This window comes from Poeciliopsis prolifica, unplaced genomic scaffold (genome assembly GCF_027474105.1).
Source record: "Poeciliopsis prolifica strain line A6 unplaced genomic scaffold, Auburn_PproV2 SCAFFOLD004, whole genome shotgun sequence".
Taxonomy (NCBI): domain Eukaryota; kingdom Metazoa; phylum Chordata; class Actinopteri; order Cyprinodontiformes; family Poeciliidae; genus Poeciliopsis; species Poeciliopsis prolifica.
Window position 1 is genome coordinate 6860158 of NW_026562379.1, and position 19254 is coordinate 6879411.

The 19254-nt window shown below is 38.0% G+C and overlaps 1 protein-coding gene across 2 annotated transcripts in view; it reads left to right on the forward strand.

The window, feature by feature from the left end:
* dscamb (Down syndrome cell adhesion molecule b) overlaps window positions 1-19254 on the forward strand; it is a 119721-nt gene that overhangs the window by 30900 nt on the left and 69567 nt on the right. The gene's annotated exons all lie outside the window — the stretch shown is intronic.

The window sequence follows — 19254 nt, forward strand, 5'->3', positions numbered from 1 at the left end:
GAAATTTGTTTACAGAAAGATTGAAATAAGGATTTAAATAAGGGGTAGAGCTCCTTTACTGCGGAGGGTCTGCCAGAGTTTAAAGATTTCTGTGGACTGGAACCAGGCCAGAACCTCCCTGACACCAGATCAGTAATATGCATAGTGTGAGCTAATTACATCCTGAACCTTCAATATTTTTGTTTATAAGCTCTCCTGTATGTAGATTTCATTTTGTGACAGGTGGTGGTGTTTAGATCCATGTGTTCCCAGCTGAATAACTGGGATAAATGGAGACATAGTGGTGTGCTTAGTCACATAATGCGATGTCTGATCCCATCTTAAAAGTGCCTGATTAGAGTAAAAAAGGCACTTAATAACTGAAATCACCCTGCTGACCCTAATAAGGATTTTTCACTCAGTTTTTTCTCTGTCATCGTCTATCCAATCAAGGATTAATACGTGCTCTTATTCTGCTCCCAGGGTGGTAAATCTGGAAAAATACAGTAAATCACACTGAGCCTCTTTAAACTTTCACACTGAGCCTCGGAGCCGACGGCCCCATGCTAAGCATCTGTAACACTGATTAGACATGAGTATGGTTTTAGAACACCTGCTGGACACCAATCAGAGGAGGAGATATAATTGGGTGTCTTTAGTGCAGAACAGCGAGATAGATCAGCTCATATTACATTTAAACCTGGCGTTTTATTTGAATGTCCAGTTCGCTTATGATAACATTTATCATCCAATCCAATTTTTTCTGTGAATCAATCAAGTGCTGTGAATGCAACCATATTCTATCAGACTGTGTTTTTACCAACACTGGTTGAAATTTAATGAAGCTAATGTAACAGCATAGCACTGACCTGAACAGTATCGTACAAAAAGCTGTTTTATAAATAGCATTCTCATTATGCTAACATTAATTTTTGAGTCCTCAATTCTCAGACGCCTTTAGCTTTGACTGGACAATTCTCACTAATCAGTAAAATAAACCATTTCATAGTTTCTGTGACTTTATGTTTAGGTTTCTTGGCTTGATAAACATTTATTCCTGTGCTTCAGTATCAAGTTTTCTGCAGTCTTCAGTGTTGCCCTTTATTTAGCTCCATCCATCTTTTCATCAGTTCTGACAACCTTCCCTGTGCCTGCTGAAAAAAAAAAATATCTCAATGCCATAATGCTGCCACTGCCATGTTTCACGGTAAATAATCCAATCCGGGTGATTTGGAATACTAGATTTCCTGCTGCACATAATATTTCCCATCAGACTCAAAACGTTTACCTTCGGTCTGCTCTGAGCAGAAAAACCCTTTTTTTCTGCTGTGCCAGCCACCTGTCTTGTGTTGAACAGCAAATAGGACTTCAGTGTCTGTCTTCCTCTCTTGGGATCATGACTGCTTCTCGAATTGCTTTTTTTATTTTTAGGATTTTAATAGTTTTTACCTTTGTCCTGTTTTTTTTTAAACTTTAGTTGCTAAATAAACAGAAATAATAAAAAAATAATGTGATATAACTCCTTCTGACAGTAAAATGTTATCAGTAAATGCTATTTGGTAAGAAAACCTGCGTATTTGTCTATTGTTTATGCCTACAATATTAAAGTCTTATTCTTTCAGCTGGTTACAATAGTCTTTGCTTGTGTTTCCAAAAAATTCTTTATCAAATTGAATTCTTCACGAGCAAATGACCAGCTAAACTTGCTGCAAGGTGACCCTCCATATTATTTTTGATGCAGGAGGCACAAAGCATTTTTTTTCAAGGCTCATTTTCTTTCTTTTTGCTTTTTCTCTGGCACACTCTCTCAGTCCCACACACTGAGTATTCTTGGAGCCTGTCTTTGACCTCACCTTCCCATCACACATTCAACAACTTAGATCCAAACACCAGAAATCCCAGCAGACTGCTGCTAAGTGGCTGTGGTGAAATCAACAGAGCTGGATGGGCAACAGGGAGTCAGTTTCTGCCTTATCCTCACTACAGAGTTCAGATCTGTTCTGCACCTGAGATCCTCATAATTGTTTGTGTTTATTTTACAAGGAGTTTATTATGAGAGGACCTACCAGCGGTATTTCTATATCAGACTCATAAATATAGAAATAGAGCCTAATACAGGAAACATTTAAATCAGTGTTTGCACTGAGACTGTGGTCGGTTGACTGTTTGCGGCAGTGACGTCATGAGGTGACAGCCATGTGGCCTTTTGACAGACGCAGCCTGCAATCTTCCCATCAGCGTAGGAGTCGAGCTGACCAATCAGAGCCAAGTACCCATCGCTGCACACGCTTATCACCTGCATACAGCTGCTGCTGCCCCTCTGAGCGAGCGAATAAGCGAGTGAAGGGGATGGAGAGAAAGAATAAGGATGAATGGTGCATCCAAGACAGAGGCTGATTTATGTTCTGTTGTTGAACAGTTAAAGCAGCACCTCTCTCAGATATTTTCTAAGAAGTGGATTTGAAGCCTTTTTTTGTTTGCTAAACGGCACAATCCACATTTGTAATTTAGAATTAATAAGAAAGAGCAGGTTTTGTGTTTGTTACACTTATAGCTGCAAAGTACTGCAATAGTCAGAATGTGATTTAGAGTAGAAGCATGCTTCGTAGCCCTTGTGAAATGAGAAGGCAGCGAGTAAGAGGGAGAGATAAGCTCAATCTGAATTGATTTTTGTGTTACTTTCTGCTGTACTTGAGTTTCCATAGCAACGTGGTCAGGTTCCCTCGGCCTCCTAGGGCAAGTGTAATTGTTGTCTATTTCTCCCTGGCAAGCTTTTTTTCCTTTCGTTTCCTTTCCTTTCCTTTCCTTTCCTTTCATTTCCTTTCCTTTCCTTTCCTTTCCTTTGAGTAACTGGGCTCAATGTTTTCATTTCCTGCCTAGACACTGAGCAGGTACAATTTACTTTTTTGCATTTCTAATTAATAGTACACTATATATATATATATATATATATATATATATATATATATATATATATATATATATATATATATAATATATATATATATATATATATATATATATATATATATATATACATATATATATATATATATATATATGCGCCCTGCCATATAACTTGAGCCTTTTATGACTAAAACACTCAAGGCTTTACTTTCTTTTATTACATTTGATTTAACAACTGGATGCATGTATATGTTTACATATACATACATCTGCAATAATTCTGCATCATTTCAATAGTTAATATGTACCAATGTTTTTGTGCAAAACTACTCTAACAACAATTTCAATAGATAGTTGCTCATTTTGAGCCTGACTCTGCTGCAGGAGAATGAGTCATTCCTTTTCACTGTCTCCATATTCTTGTTTAAAATGAGGATTTTGCTGCGAAGTCGAAGGCTAAATGTAGTCAGTTGGGATTCTGTATATTGAAAACGATTTCAGAGTTTCATAGAGCTGTATAGGCAACAGCTCTTTGAAACTCTTTCTGCAAGCCTGTTGGTTTGTCTCGTCACTGTCTTTAATTGCACTATGCTACTGCTAAGATTGCACTGCACTGTGTTTACTTGAATTTGAATGTGTATTTGTATTCTATTGAAATGAACTGAATTTGTGTCAAAATAAATTTTAGAATTTTTATTCACATATGTTTTTCCAGTAACTGGGCTCAATGTTTGAAAGAACCAAGAATTGAAAAAAAAAAAATCACTGTTTAGTTGTTGTTTATTTCGTTGACCAACATTATCACTTATTGAGTGTTTTTCTAACATTATACAGCCTTATCCCTAAGTCGCATCTTCTTTCTCTCAGAATTAAAATGCAAATCTACTATACAAAAGCCATTCATAGCAAATATAGGTTTATTGGTGTAGTAAGATTTTAGCAACTCAGCAAGTACAGATGTGTTTGCTGCTATTGAGCTAAAAATATTAACCTTATATCAGAATACTGGAGAAGAAATGGTGCAAAAGTTCTAAAAGAGAAAGCTTAGATCATGACTGGGAACATGAGTGAAGCAGAAAATCAGACTAATTTCCTTGATATAAGGTAGCGCACAGCAAAAGATAAAGTAACGTTTAATTGAACTGTCTTGCATTTTTGTAAATGTCTGATTAATGTCAGTTGCCTGAAGTGTAAAGTGGATCCCATGCGGTGTTTAAAGTAAGCTCTTGCATCTGTGATAGCCTTGGACCTGCACCAATCTGCTCCTTGTTTTTTGGTGCCAGATCAATGCTAATTAATGCACATATCCCTCAGGGACAGTGAAGAAGCTACACTGAGAATCAGAGATACCATTAGAGGCTGTAATAAACCTGAACTTGACTGCATGTAGCAGAAGAAATAATTTAAAATATGACCAAACAGGAAGGAAATGGTCTGTGTCGTGTGTTTCTTACAGTGAATTACACATGTAGGTTCAGTTTCTGGTTGAACAAATAACGATCATGAAGTTCACGTTCTTGAACAGTGTATGGTTTATGAAGAGCTGCGATGGGGCCTCTTACAATCATCATCTGTAACTGCAAGCAAGATCAAGTTCACAGTTCAACCATTTTGTACCAAAAACACACACACACCTGGATGCAGAAGTGTTCACATCATTTGTTGGAAGACACAAACAGGCAGTATCCACACACCTGAAGTGACGTTTCCTGTTTCCTTTCTTTCTTCTCCATCTCTTTCTGAAGCACCGTGTTGAAACAAGTAAGAAAAATTAAAAAAGGAGGAGACATGGTTCTGTGCATGCCTGGCGGATAGATAGGCGCTGCATAACTAGCAGTTCTCCTCTGAAGTACAGAGAAATCTATTTGCTTGTAGAAGCTGCTTGCATAATCCTTTAGTTACACTTGCCAGCTGTGAGCAAAGATACGGCACTGTGGGATTTGGCATGAATATCATTGGGAGGACAAAGAAATGAAACTGATAAGTGTTTGTGCGCAGGGTCCTTTGCATAATCCAGGATAACCCATAATCTGAGTAGTCTGAAATCACTCTGGAGTAGATATGGTGAGGAACTATTAATGAGAGCATGCTGTTTCAAAACAGTTGCCTCCCCTAAAAATAATCCAAGCATTTGAGCTAATCTGAAATCAGAGATAGGTCTTTGATATCTTGTATTCAAACACATGCTCTGAATGCAATCTTTATGGATACACTTTTTTGTCCTAAGAGTGCATAAATAAAAGTCTATGCATATTTTCATTAGCACAGCAGGAATAAAAGCCACATGAGAGGCCTGAAAGGATTTTTTTCTTAGTTTAGTATCTCTCCTTTTTATCTGTTTGATGTTCTTCTTTCCTTGTGTCTCAGCCAAAAGTGTTCACAGCATTAAGAAACCCACCCACATCACTCAACAGCTTTCAATACCTTCATCCCTTCTCTCCTTTTAGGGTATTTGTTTCTTTAGACTTGTCTGCCCTGATACCGGCATTTTACAGCTCTGCAAAAGTGTTATTGGAGAGTAATAGACAGCTGCTGAAAGAAATACTGCCTGCATGCTACAGTATGTGGACCCCATGTTGTCTAATCCAGAGAGCTCTCACATCTAGAGGATGTGGGATGTGATAACCAAGCTGAAGGATAAACTGGTAAATTTCCCCCCTTATTGGCGCAGCTTTGCTATCAGCGTTTTCTGCCGTTTAGACCCGCCACATCAGCTTTACATACTTAAAGACCTAAAAATATTTTCTGAAGTGTGTGACCCACTTAAACCTAAATCAGAAGAGTCCATAAGAAGAACAATAGTGACAGTAGATGGAGACAAATGTAGGACTTTATATTTGAATTGAAAATAACTATATTTTGTATAGTTGCATGAATTCATCAACTAAACTAAATATTATTATGTTGTTTTTAAGACTGTAAATGTAGAACATTCTGTAGCTGATGTTGAGGATGAGTGGGGGGAAGTTCAATGAAATTGGCACTTTAGTAGACGAAATTCACATTGTCAGGGTTTTGGATTTACTTTATGTCTGTGAAGCATTATTAATTCTTCTCTTTATGAACAAATTGATGTCAGAGTTAGTTACAAAATATGCCTGTTGGTGGTATGAATATATATTAAGAAAAACCTGGAGTCATTGGTTCTCAACCTTGAGAATAAACAGCAAAGTTTCACAATATGATGGTGTTTATTCATACATTTGAAATGAGATGCATTACATTGTCTAATTTATTGATTTGTTCTCATATGAAATTGCTGCTAAGGTTATAAAATATATTTTTTATTATTACAGCCGTAAGGAAGATTAAATGTTGTAGTGGCTTTCATAAGTTTCTTAGCTGTGGGCACTAATGATTTTGTAGGCTGTGTGACGGTGGATCTGGTCCTACTTGCAATATTTCTATTGAACTCAAGATGCTGTATATGTGTAATAAAGCTAATTTTCAATAGATAATGAGGCACTTTATGGTACTGAGCTAACTTTTTCAAGCATAAAAACATAATATTATCACCATCTTAAAATAGTTTTCCATATCTTTTTTTGCCAGAAGTGTTTTTTTTTTGTTTTTGTTTTTTTGCCTAAAACATCTTTTGGAAAAAGAGGCAGGGATTTCTTTTATGGCAAAAAATGACCCAGGTCATTATTTCAGGAAGACGACAATATAATATATCTATATATATTTTTTTTTTCATTTTGAAAAGCAGACAGCACTGTAACATTTTCTTGATCTTGTTGAAGATGAAGCAGCACTAATAAGTCCATTCTTTTTCTTCAACTTGAATGCTGTTACTGGAAATTTCAACTTTTCTGTATATGTCCTATAACTATTGACAAATATTAAACAAGATAAGAGCTTCTCAATTCTTCATTTTCACTCTATGAAAGGAGCTACCTCTAGAAGAACACCTTAGGATTTTTTTTTACCTTGTTTGTCCTACAGCACATCTTTCATGCCCATGTAACATTAACTTTAGAAGGAGAAACAATAGAAAAATGGTAGCCTCCCTATCCTTTGAGGCTTAAATATTTATGAAGTAGCTGGTAAATGACTCAAAATCTGAGTGCAAGGAGGAAAATGGGAACTATAAGGAGAGTGAGTAAGGCAAAGACGGGAAGACGTTCCTTGTAAACCTGGACTCTGAGGGGGCTCTGGCGCATAATCAATGAAGCGAAATGTGTGTTGTATCTGTGGCATTGAGTCGGCTTCACACAAGCCAATCCTATTTTGACAGCGGAGACAGGTCTGTTGCTATGCTCTCTGAGAAGGACTCCTGCAGCTTGAAGCAGACAGAACTCACACTCAGGGTTCATGTCACACCTCCAGGATGGACGAAACAAAAGGGGAGCAGCCAAAATGAGGCAAGGTGCCTCTGAAGCCCCACACATTCAATTGTTTATTGATGATTTGATCCATTAAACCATTAAAGCAACGTGTTGACACCAGCAGAAATAGACCGCACACTTTCATTTCTGTTTTGACAGAGGTGTGAATGCACTGAGACCTAAGCTGTCTGAAAACAGAGGCACACATTAGGACTGAATTTTAACAATTTATTAGCTTTTTTTAAAAAATTGAACCAAAACTAAAATCAATTTTCTAAATTATTATTTGTGCTTGGCTTGACAAAAGAAAGCCAAATGCTAAAGAAAATCAAGCACAAGTGAAACAACATCTGTGGCATATATTAATCATAAGATGGTTTGAAATCTTTGCTACTTCTGTGAACAAAAAGTAACCAGAAATTGGCGAAACATGCAAGAATCTTTCCAGGTCTGCCAAAATTACTCCAAAGTTATACAATAACTCACTGAAGTGGTCACAGAGAAATAGGACTTTGACACCACTGCACTCCACATTTGCGTCTGGTAAAGTCAGTGTTTAAGATTCAAAAATAAGAAAGTTAATGGGAGAAATGGCCTCTGCTGTAGAGTTCAGATGTCCAAACAACTACTGAGGAAAGAGAACAAAAATTATTTTTCACATTTTCTCAAACTACATCTTGATGATCCCAAACACTTCAAAGGAAATATTCTATTGACTGACGAGGCAAAACTGGAGTGTGCTTCCTGTTATATGAACTAACACAGCATTTCAGAAAAAATGTCTGACAATCAAACATGATGGTGGTTGTTTGATGATTTGGGATTGCTTTATTTCTTCATGATCTCAATGATTTACCTTTACTGATGGAATACTGAACAACCAGAGAAATGCCAGCAGAATGTCCAGTCACTTCAAATTTTGAGCTCAAGTGCGATGAGATTCTGGAGCCAGAAAATGAACCCCGAGCACCCTTTCTAATCTCCTTTGGGATTTAATGTCGACACTTTTATAATGTTTGATACTTTGACATGACCGTAAACAGTCAGTAAATGCTAGAAAATCCTCTGAAAAAATCTACAAAGATGAATAGGCAAAAATTCATCAAAAGTGATGTAAAAGACTCAATGGCTGTTACCACCAACACTTGATTGCAGTTGGTTTTATAAACATCAGCTGACTTTTTCCCTTCATAACTGAAATCATCACTTGAAATTTAGTTTATTAATTCAGGCTATCTTTGTCTGGAACAACAAAAAAGATTATAGAAACATGTAAGGTTTGTAATTTGACAAAACTGGAGCAAAAATCATGTTTTGATTAAACACTTGTTCTTTGTATTTAGCTCTTTTAAGCATCGTCTATAAAAAAGGCCTTCCAGTGTTATTCCTTAGGAAACATGAAGATAAACTAATGCATACATGAACTACCTCCCTAAACAGACAAGATGATTATTCCCAAACAAGTCAAAGACTGTCTCCTTGTTGTGTGTTTTTGTGTCTTCTTGTCCAGATGTCGCCTATTAGACATCAGATTAAGGAGAGACTGGTGTTGGATTAGCCAATCCTGAGCCAGAATCATTTTAGATTAGATTATAGTATATGGACATCTGGGTCGCTGCGATGGCTCTGCTTGCATGAAATAACATTAAGTCAGTGTTACGGAGCAAGACAGTACACAGACTGTAATCAGCTGCCAAGCAGAAGGAAGATGACAGCATTAAGACTTGGACCAACGAGAAATCCTTCGGTTTTACAACTTCCCAATTACAGAGGACAACAAAAGCTCCGCTGCTGCTCATAGCTGTTGCTATGAAGTCAAAATTACAAGGGAAGACAGGAGGTGTTTGTGTGTGTGTGCGTGTGTGGGTGTGTGTGTGTGTGTGTGTGTGTCAGACTAGCTTGTGCAAAGAAGGTGATCAGTACAGAGAGGCCTGCCTGCTAATAATTATGGTTATTTTTTCCTGCTCTCTCTTTGCTCAGCATTTGTGCTCAGGGCTCCTGGCAGATAGATATGCAGAGATTACACCTTCTAATTGGTGCTAGTGGCTGTGGGACGGAGTGGTTCACTGTAGTTTAATGCTGCGTAGACAGGTTCTTATGCATTGTGGGTTAGTGGTAATGATGATAATGGCTTTTGAATAGTGTGTTTGTTGTGTGGCCGTTAGGTGAACTAAAGCATGTAAATGTATGTGGTCAGCAAAGGTTCCAAAAAAAAAAAAAGTCAGATGTATCATTATCATTTACAAAAAAGAGAATTAAACAGACCAAATGTGCAGTTAGAAGGAATGTGGCAAATGTTTACTATTATTTCCACCCATTTTCTAACACCATTGCTCCCAGTGGGGTGTGGAGGTGCTGGTGCCTCTCCAGCTCACGTCCCGGACGAGAGGTGGGGTCACCCTGGACAGGTCGCCAATCTGTCGCAGTTCACTGTTGTTTGTTCTACTTATTTAAAGAAGATTGAGAACTTTAAATGGATTTACATGCTAATTTGGTTTAAGTCAAAAAGATATTTCCTCTGTGTATACTTAATTAAAATGATTGGATCCTTCTATGTTGAGTGGAAAAATTACAAACTTTAGTAGAAACAGAACAGAGTAAATTGTATTTTTGCAACATTAAACAGAATCCTGCTGTTCAAACATTTATTGTTTGTGTTTCATTTGTGGTTTTATGCATCAATTTAGTCAGAATATAAATAATTTCTCTGCATATATAGTTTTTATGTTTTGTTGAATGAGGTCAGATTGTTATTATATTTTATCCCAGATTTGTTTGTTGTAGGTAACTATATAACTGTAGATTTGATAATGTCTTCAACTATCTTCATCTGTCTCTATTTACTGAGCACTTGCACATGAACTGTCTCTGTAAATACAAACGATCTGGTGCACTGTGCTGAAAAAATGAATCAGGCTGCTCAAACATCTGACATAAGACATAAATTGTTAATATATGGTAATCCTGGAGATATCAGGGTGATAGGGATGATCCTTGGAATGCTTCACAAACTCATTTGCTAATTTCTCTGTCTCACAGTTTTTGGTGAAGTGTAAAAAAGTGATCCAAAAGTGAAATATGATGAAGAATTTTAATTCTTGCACATTTTGCAAATGATATTATGATGCATACATGCATGACCATGGCCTCCAGACGAAGATGTGTATGTGCGCATAATGCTGCTTATCATCTGTGTGTATAAAATTTGTTTGACAGCCAGCCTCTCCCTGTGCAACTGTATCTATGAAAATATGAGATTCTGGTTGCAATTGTTCCATTTTTTTTCCCGGGGTCTGTGTCATGTCTGATTAAAGTTAACCCCTGTGAAGTGGCTGGTGCGCCCCTCCTCTGTATCCACCATTCTCTTCCGTTTCTCCTCTTTACCCCCACCCCTCCGCTCCTTCACCCTTCAATCACTCCATCCTCGTTCTCCTTCCTCCTGGCACTGTGACAGCACAGGAGAATATGCACCCTCAAGGTCCCACCCTCCCCTTCTGGCTCCCATGGGTGGCGTTTCCTTGGAAACAGTGTCAGAGTTGATTGGGTGGGTGCAGATAGATGGCTGCCCTTTATCGGACTACACCACCGCTCCATCAAAAGAAACCAGAGAGAGCCTGCTCGCACACACCCCTGTGTGCTCAGCCTGGATGGAGCGTTCCACCTGACATGCGTGAATATTACCTCGACCCAGGCTGAGGGTGCATGGGTGTATGTATGTGTCCTCTTTTTTTCCTCTGTGTACATTGAATATCAGTGTTGAATACTGCTTCTGTGCACTGCATCTGTGGATGAGTGTGACTGACTAGCAAAACCTCTCAGTGAATTGGACATACAAGGGGAGAAGGTGTCTGCAAGTGTCTTCCCTCCTCCCTGTCCTTTGGAAAAAAACAAAATGGAGACTGTTTTTTTTTTCTGCTTTTGTCTCTCTGTGCTCAAAGTGATGTGGCGAAGAAACTCAGATCCCTCCACAAGTAGCTTTAGAGAAGCTGAGCATGACAGATTGTTTTGAATACCTGAACTACACCTAAAGATAAACTGTACAGTCAGAGTAAGTGGTTGTTAAATTATTTGTACTGGAACAATTGCAAATAATGTTGTGGCCAAATATCAGCAATGCAGCACTGATGGTTTTTTTCAATCTAAAAATGAAAAAAATAAAATAAAATAAAACAAAAAACAAATAGACTGATATGAACATCTCAAGGCTGAACATGGCACTGGTAAAGGAAAGAGAACAAAATGTATATTTTCGATTACTCCACCGCTCTCTGAGCATTGTCCAATTTAAATTGATATCAGAATAATTTAATGTCCATATAAATATTTTGGTTGCATTTGAATGAAAAGATACAGGGGAAACCTGTCAATGCATCCCACACTTCCATAAAACTTAAGTAAAGATCAGATTTCAAAGCATTGCATTTATCAGCTGACGACTAGATTTATGTCAGCTTCTTTTCTTTAATTAGCCTCTGATCTTTGGTAAATGTTTTACCATTGTCATTAAAATTAGGACAAAAACTAATCTAAGATATAAAATATGTTCTACCCATTTTTCAAATAGAATTAAATTTTTTATGGACTGAATGTAACCGACTCAACAAAAATAAAACTGAGTAACATTTCTAGATTAAGTAGTTCAGACAAGCTCACACTTAAGTGCTGAAGCAAAAGCACACATGCATTCATTCAGTCATTGCCTCTGGCCTTAACTGAAACCAGTGTAACCAGTGATGATCTGTGGAATCAGTGTATAGAAGAAGGTAAAGAAAAAGTTCAGAATACACAAATAACTGTACTGTATTCTGTTAGTTGTTGATTTAACATGATGTTTCTGTGTGCCTTTCCAATGCTAGATTGTGTGTGTCTGAGCACATCGCATTACGCATGAGGTAATAAAAGTGATACATATTGTTTATGTACATTCAAGCAGTCATTTATGTAATCTGCAATGAGGATAACAGAGGACTAAAGGAGGATGGTGCATAAGAGTATTAGACAGATGGCATTATGAGTGACATCACTGCATACTGAGCACATGGCTGCACGCTGCTAAAAGGGTCATCTTAATATTATCAGAGGAAACCTCAATAGTCTGATAAGGAGTTGGTGAAAAAAAAAATCATCTCCATATTGTCAAAATCACACACTAATTTGGATAACCTCCTCCACAGAGACTTTGTAAATTGATTGAACTGCCACAGAGCCTGTACTTTCGACAAATTCTCATCCAATTTCACCTCCTGTTTTCTTTGGCACCAGGGTATCTTTTCCTGGTTGATTTGCATCAATAAACCTCAGTAAGCAAGGCATTGTAATGCCTAATTGGGCGGTAATGAGCTGTCGCATTATGCAGAGTGCTGAGGTTCAAGCTTATTAGTTGCTTGGTTGCCCATAACATTTTCCTGTCTTCTCTCTGCTACTACAGTGTTGCATGATTGTCAATGCAATCTTCCTTTCTGTCTCGCCTCCCGTTCTCTCTCTCCGCTTTATCCTTACACATTTTCCCCCACCCGCTCCCTGGTAGTCTAAAAATAGCATCTTTTTGTCCAGGAGGCCATGGTCGTGTACAGTGAGGCAGCAATCAGCATGGTGGCAATGCACAGGAAGATTCATAATAGCCATCATTCTGCTAATGCTAGCTAATTTTCTTCGAATTACTCAAAGCTCCAGCAAAGAGAACATGAGGTTATAAGCCAGGCTAATTGAAGGTCTTAAAGGCCTTGTCTCTCCTAAGTTGTCAGAAATACCTCACAAATGTTACATTTATTGTACCTGTCCTTTTGTCTAGCACAGCTGGCACCATAAGTGCCGGAACAGGGGGACCAGAAGTACCCCTGTCTTTTTCAGATGTTCTGACGTCTGAAAAAAGGCTTTGACTCTGATCCGGTCCAGGTCTGAACCATTTCTGCCAAAAAATTAAATGAGATTTCTGTATGTGCCATCATTTACAGAACTGTGGAGATGTTTTCTTTCTAATGGCGTTGGGATGAAACAAAGGACATTGGGCCCATGTCCGTTTACGGGTCCGTACCAAATGCTCACCCACACTTTGCCCAGAGCAGATCATTTTGGCTCAGGTTTAAAAATAATTGAGTGAATTTTTTTTTTGTCCCTCTTTGCTCTTCCAAAAGCCAATCAGCCATCAGTAACCATAAATATTGATGGCTGATGGTTTTCAGCTCTCTGTTCAGTGTCAGAAATTTATTCTGCTCATTAATAAGCACATTAAAGTTTATTTATGGTGTTTTTCATTTTGTTTTTAATGCAAAAATGTTGTCAGCAGTCTGGCTGGTTATCTGTTCCACTCAGAAATCTCTTTCCCACACAATATGTGGAACATGCAGCAAATATGATCTGCGCTGCCTTTTGGTTCTAGACCCAGAGCATCGAGATATTGGTGCTGCATGATGAACTGGAACCATTAGCTTGTCCTGCTCTTTTAAATTGGCATTGCTGGAGGATATTTGACATTTATTTAATTACAATTTTTTTAATGTTCCAAATATTTGACCAGTCGTGATTTTTGTCATCTATCCTCATAGTTGTATTGTGCGTATTTTGGACTTTTAACAAGTAACTGAGCACAGGAGTGCCCACAGCTGTATGGCTGTTTGCACTGTGTGTGTGTACCTTGAGATTTTTCTTTAAGTAAAACAGAAAAGAATATATATATACATATATATGCATATATTTTTTATTATCTAACTCTCTTTCCTATTAACATTTAGATCTAATAGAAAAAATACCTCAAAATACCACCTCAAAAATGAATCCGGTGCTGATTCATTTTTAAATCAACAGCGTGTAGATATGCTGAGTCCAAGATGTCTACAACTCAGAGACGAACAGCGCTACATTAAAAAGAATAGTTTGCTAGATGGTTTACTGTCACCCAGGGGTAAAATGGCCCATGTTTGAATTAAAAAAGGGGGTAAAACTAATTTAAATTAATCAAATAAAGAAAACATTTTCTTACTTCTGCAGTTATACTGGGTATTTGTACTGATCAACCTTGTATTTAAGGCTCAACCAGTTTCACTTTTTCTGTCAAATTAACCTAAAACTTTTTGTTTGAGTAACAGAAACGTAAGCAGACATTTTTTTTGAAAGTACATTTTCCATTTTTATTGTTGCATATTTCAATGAAACAGCAGATTATGAGCATTTTTTTCCTCTGCAATTTAGAACAATTCATTAGTTTTATTTTTATGAATTACACAAAAAAATTATGTGTATTAATAAAGGTCACTGAATAAAGTTTTCTAGTTTTGGGTTTGGTTTTGTAAAAGTACCCTGCTATGGCTTAAGACCTTCACAATATGTATAGTTTTTACTTCTGCACTGAAGTCAGAATAAAGTGTTTCCAGTTCTGTTCATTCAGAGATTTGAAATGTCTGAAAGAAAACTCAGTTCAACAAACATTTCCTCCTGCTTTTCTTTCTCTGATTTTGTTTATTTCTTTGTTCAAAATATTTCAACAAATATCTAGAAACGCAGTTTTCAGTCAACTTTAAGAAAAATGAAGCTTCAGCTTAAGAAAGAGTTGACATTTCCCAGTTATTTCATTATAGAGTACTTTAGGCATAATAAGTTTCTGTAATAAAGCAGCTTTAAATTTTCTTTAAAAAGAACATTCATATTTACACGCTCTTAGTCTTTTGAACAGCATTTCTTGGAAATACTGTTCCAAGAATCTTAAGTGGAAACACGACAACCTAAAATTGTAATCTGGCCGCATGAGGGTACACTGTTTGTTAGTTATCTCAACCTAAGTATCTGAGCATAGGGGTGCCCGCAGCTGTACGGCTGTTCGCACTGTGTGTACCTTAAAAGAGCCCTGTCAACAAATTATAAAATCTCTAAAAGCTACCCATCTAAAAGACCTCCCAATTAGCACTGTAAGGACTGTGTTTGCATGTCAGGGTGATAGTGGTGGGTGGAAGGGGTAGGGAAATATTTTCATCTTGCAATCTGAATGTATTAAGAAAGAAAAATGTGCCCCAAGGCAGCTGTTGACATTGCGTACAGAGCTGCAGTGTGCTGAGCCTTGGCTCAGTATTGTTTTAATGTATTTATATAACGCTGCTAAATGGCGAGACTTGTTCCACATTCATCTACATAAAGCAGCGCTGTATTGCCTTGGGGTGGGAAAATATGCACAATCACACGTTCACGCTCAGGCAAATAGACACACGCAGATGAGATTGTTAAGGGTAGCCCTCCCATTGCTACCCCCGACCCAGCAACACATCCTGCGTTCACTAGTGATCCCTTTGCTCACTTGTCATTCGTGATTGCCAAAAATCAAGGCGCCATATGCCATTTTTTTTGTAAGCACAACCACCTCCTGTGTCATCTTAAATACACACTCATGCGCAGACGCTGACACAGACACACACCTACGTTCTGGAGCACTCGTGTGCAGACGAACACACATGCACACTCCACAGACACAATTTTTCAGTCACAGTCAAAGACAACGACAAACTGCTATTCCCCTCAGCAAACGGCTCTCAGATGATGAAAGCGAGGTTTTTTTTTTTGCCTCTGATTTTTGATGTGCTTCGTGGATGTGATCAGAAAGGCCTCGCATCGCCACTCTTCCCTCTCTGCCTTCCTTTCTGAGTGTAATGTTATCTGTCCCACCTCCCAGTCGAATTGGAGCACGCTTACACTAGACAAAGAGAAGCGGTTCCTAAGTGGTTGCTAATTCTTGATCTTCTTAGTATGGCTAACAGGTGTTTTCCAGGGAAATATTGTCTTTCCCCTCCAGCTGCAGACTCAACTTTCCTTTATTCCCTCACTGTAGATTTTGAACATCTTTATTTCCAGTTGACAGTTCAGCAGGCTTGATCTGTTCACGTGTTGTCAGACTGGAACAGAAGATCCAAAGAAACATCTGGCTGTGATATCCTGCTGTCATTACCCTTTGTGAGCTGTTGGTTCATCATCATGTCGACTGGCTGACTGACGGCAGTCACTGATTAACATATTGACTCTAATTAACTGTCTGGCTGGACATCTAAATGACAGACTCAAGCACAGCCTTATTCACTGGCTGGTCTGTCTAATAACAAACACAGCCACATGCCTGGTTTACTGACTCACTAATTAACTGAGTGACCTACTAAAGTCTTGGCTCTCCTCTGACTGACTGATTGACCTGCTATCTGCAGACGACCAAGAGACTGTCTCGCTGATTCATCTATCACTGGATATGTTTTCATCGCTTTTATGTGGGAAGACTCGCTCCTCATATCAGCAGGAACGTCAGAGTGACGGGCCTGTTTCCATTTTTTCCCATTAAGTCTGATATGAAAAGTAAAGTGAAGAAATGATGAGATATGAAAATGGTCCGGCACCGGTTGCTCTGCCTCTTTGTTGGTGTGTGTGTGTGTGTGTGTGTATTTATTCGAGAAGAAGCCTCCGACCTTGCAGTCAGTTTCATCTCTATTGACAGAGTTCTGTCTGGCTCTGTTGCATTTGTCTTTAATGTGGAATCAGTGTAACAGGAATTTGGAGCTAGTTGGTGATATTGAGCTGAGAGTGATTTGCATGTCCAGTTTCTAGCTACTAGTTGGCTTCACATTGTGTGCTTTATTTCTAAATCTTTCCAGTTTGTTTAATTTCAGTTGGGTTTGAAAAGTGAACAATAAAAAGAGGCCCACATAACAATGCTGTGAGCCCCAAATGTTGTCAGCAGGTGCTTGGGATTGATCAAGTGAGCTAACTAAGTCTGGCTTCCAACATTTAGGCTAAATTTGGACAGAACATAGGGGCAAATATAATTTATGCTGGACGATAATTAAGACTGTTTCTTGGAGAAATTACATCAAAATAATACTTAATATTTTTTCTTAAAACATTGTAATCATTCTAATGTTTTAACCACAGTAAACAACCCTTATAGTGTCTTCATTTAGCATAAACCAGATTGGTCCTGGAGGCTAACATAGCTAACACCTAATCTGAGATTGGACAAAACCAAAACAGACTTCTAATGTCTTAAAAACTCACTGCAAAAATGAGTTCATCTGAGTGCAACCTTGTGCACCTTTGGCAGTTCCTCATTTTGCACAGAGAACTTATGTACAAAATAGCTGATGAATATTTACACAGAAAATGAAGGTATGAAGCAGACTGCAAGTAATGATAGTCCTATTTAAACTTTACAGAGATTATTTAAAGCTTTTCACATCAGAGTAAGGCTTAGAAATAAAACCGAAGAAGGGCCAAATGCATAAATGTTTAAATTTAAGTGAAGATCATTGTATTGATTATTACATTTAATTTCAATCAGACAGTCAGTCTGACTGGAAACCCTTAAATTTGTTTTTCTATTTCTTATGAAAACAATCATCAACCTCTGTGTAGATGATTTCATGCAAAATTGTCACATTTAACATCACACTACAAGCTTGTGCACAGTATTCAGAAGGATGTAATATTTTGAGTGTCATGCATTCATACTCTACAGATTGGCAATATGTTTATCCAGTTGGACAGATTGCCCTTTATCCTCACACCAGATGTGAATCTTCAGTGATCCAGACTGTTTCTAGAAGCAGTAGAGACCCAAATGGAAGAACAAAAACATACAGAAAGTGAATTTTGCATTATAGGTTCCCTTTAGGACATGCTTGTCTATGAGTCTGTGACTATAGTCATGTGTGTAGACTCTTAAAGCTGTGGAGGCCATCTGTGACAGCTGCTACATAATCAAATTACTACTGCTTCAATTTGGCTTTGTCTGCGTGGTGGGTCTGTCTACGTTGCCACAGTCACTCAGTCTGATCCTGTTTCCTTCTCTGTTCTTCTAATGATGTCGCCAGTGCTGTTGTGGCTGTGCGCGTGTGTGCGTTGTTAGATGTTTGTGGCTGCAGGTCGGTTCGCAGGAGGTTTTTGAATCAGAACAGCAGAGCTTAAAAGGAAGCGTAGCGTGTCAGTGTGTCACACAAGCTGTGCTTTTACATCTTCTGCTCCATTTATTGCAGACAGAGGCCTTCTCATCTTTTCCTTTCATCTTTAATTTTCTACTTTCCTCCTCTTGCTCTCCAACTCTTGTAGAATTCCCAAAATCTAATTAATGATGAAAAGGACAATTTTTCAAGCAAAGTCCTTGAAATGTGTTTTCTCTTTCCCTTGAGGCCATCTTATCACAGATTCAGATTTTACAAAAAAATAACTGGGGTATTTTTGAAGTTCTGTCCTTTCAGCATTTACTGCTGTGTTAGTCATTTGTATTAGTCAGGTAAAATACTGAATAATGATTATTTCTGATCTGCATGTGCAGCTGCTTTTTCTTATTTTAGTGTTCTGGACATCTTGTTTTTTATGCTTTTAAATAATGCATTAAAAAGGATCATCATTGGTCCACTTTTATGCCTTTAAGCAGGGCTTGGCAGTTAATTTTCTCAAAGGATTACAAGAGCAACAATAACTCCTGTTGTGGGCCAGATCAAAACCTGAGACAAGTGAGTTCTTGATAATAAACCAAGTATATTTTTTACTGTTGGGATTCTCTACACAACTCTCAAAATAAATAAGTAAAGAAGGAGAGAAAGAGACAAAGCCAAAAGAAAACTGGTTTAGAGTTGCAAATATTACATGAGATTAAAAAGAACAGCCACTAAAGGAAATTGGTTTTAGATTAGGGTTAGGGTTAGATTTTAGATTTTATATACGTAATGGTAACACAAATTAAAGACTCGATGACTCGATGGCCTCTCACCCCCCCGGACTAGTTTCCGCTCTCTCAGGACCAACTAATCTGGATTAGTTGATATTAACTACTTTTAACTTTTTGACAAGACCTCACTTAAAAAAGAATCTTGTTAAAGTAAAGCACCTTTCATAACCCGTCATGGTTGCAGGGCATCACAAATCTTCTTCCAGCCCAGTCCCTGCTGCCATGTGTGACTGTAAATATGCCCTGCTGTCAGAAACTGAAAGTGAACCACTGACCTCAGTCAGACTATATTTCCAGGCCAGCTGGTTGCCCCTGTGTGTTTACCCCTGTCTCAGTCTCCTGTGTGGG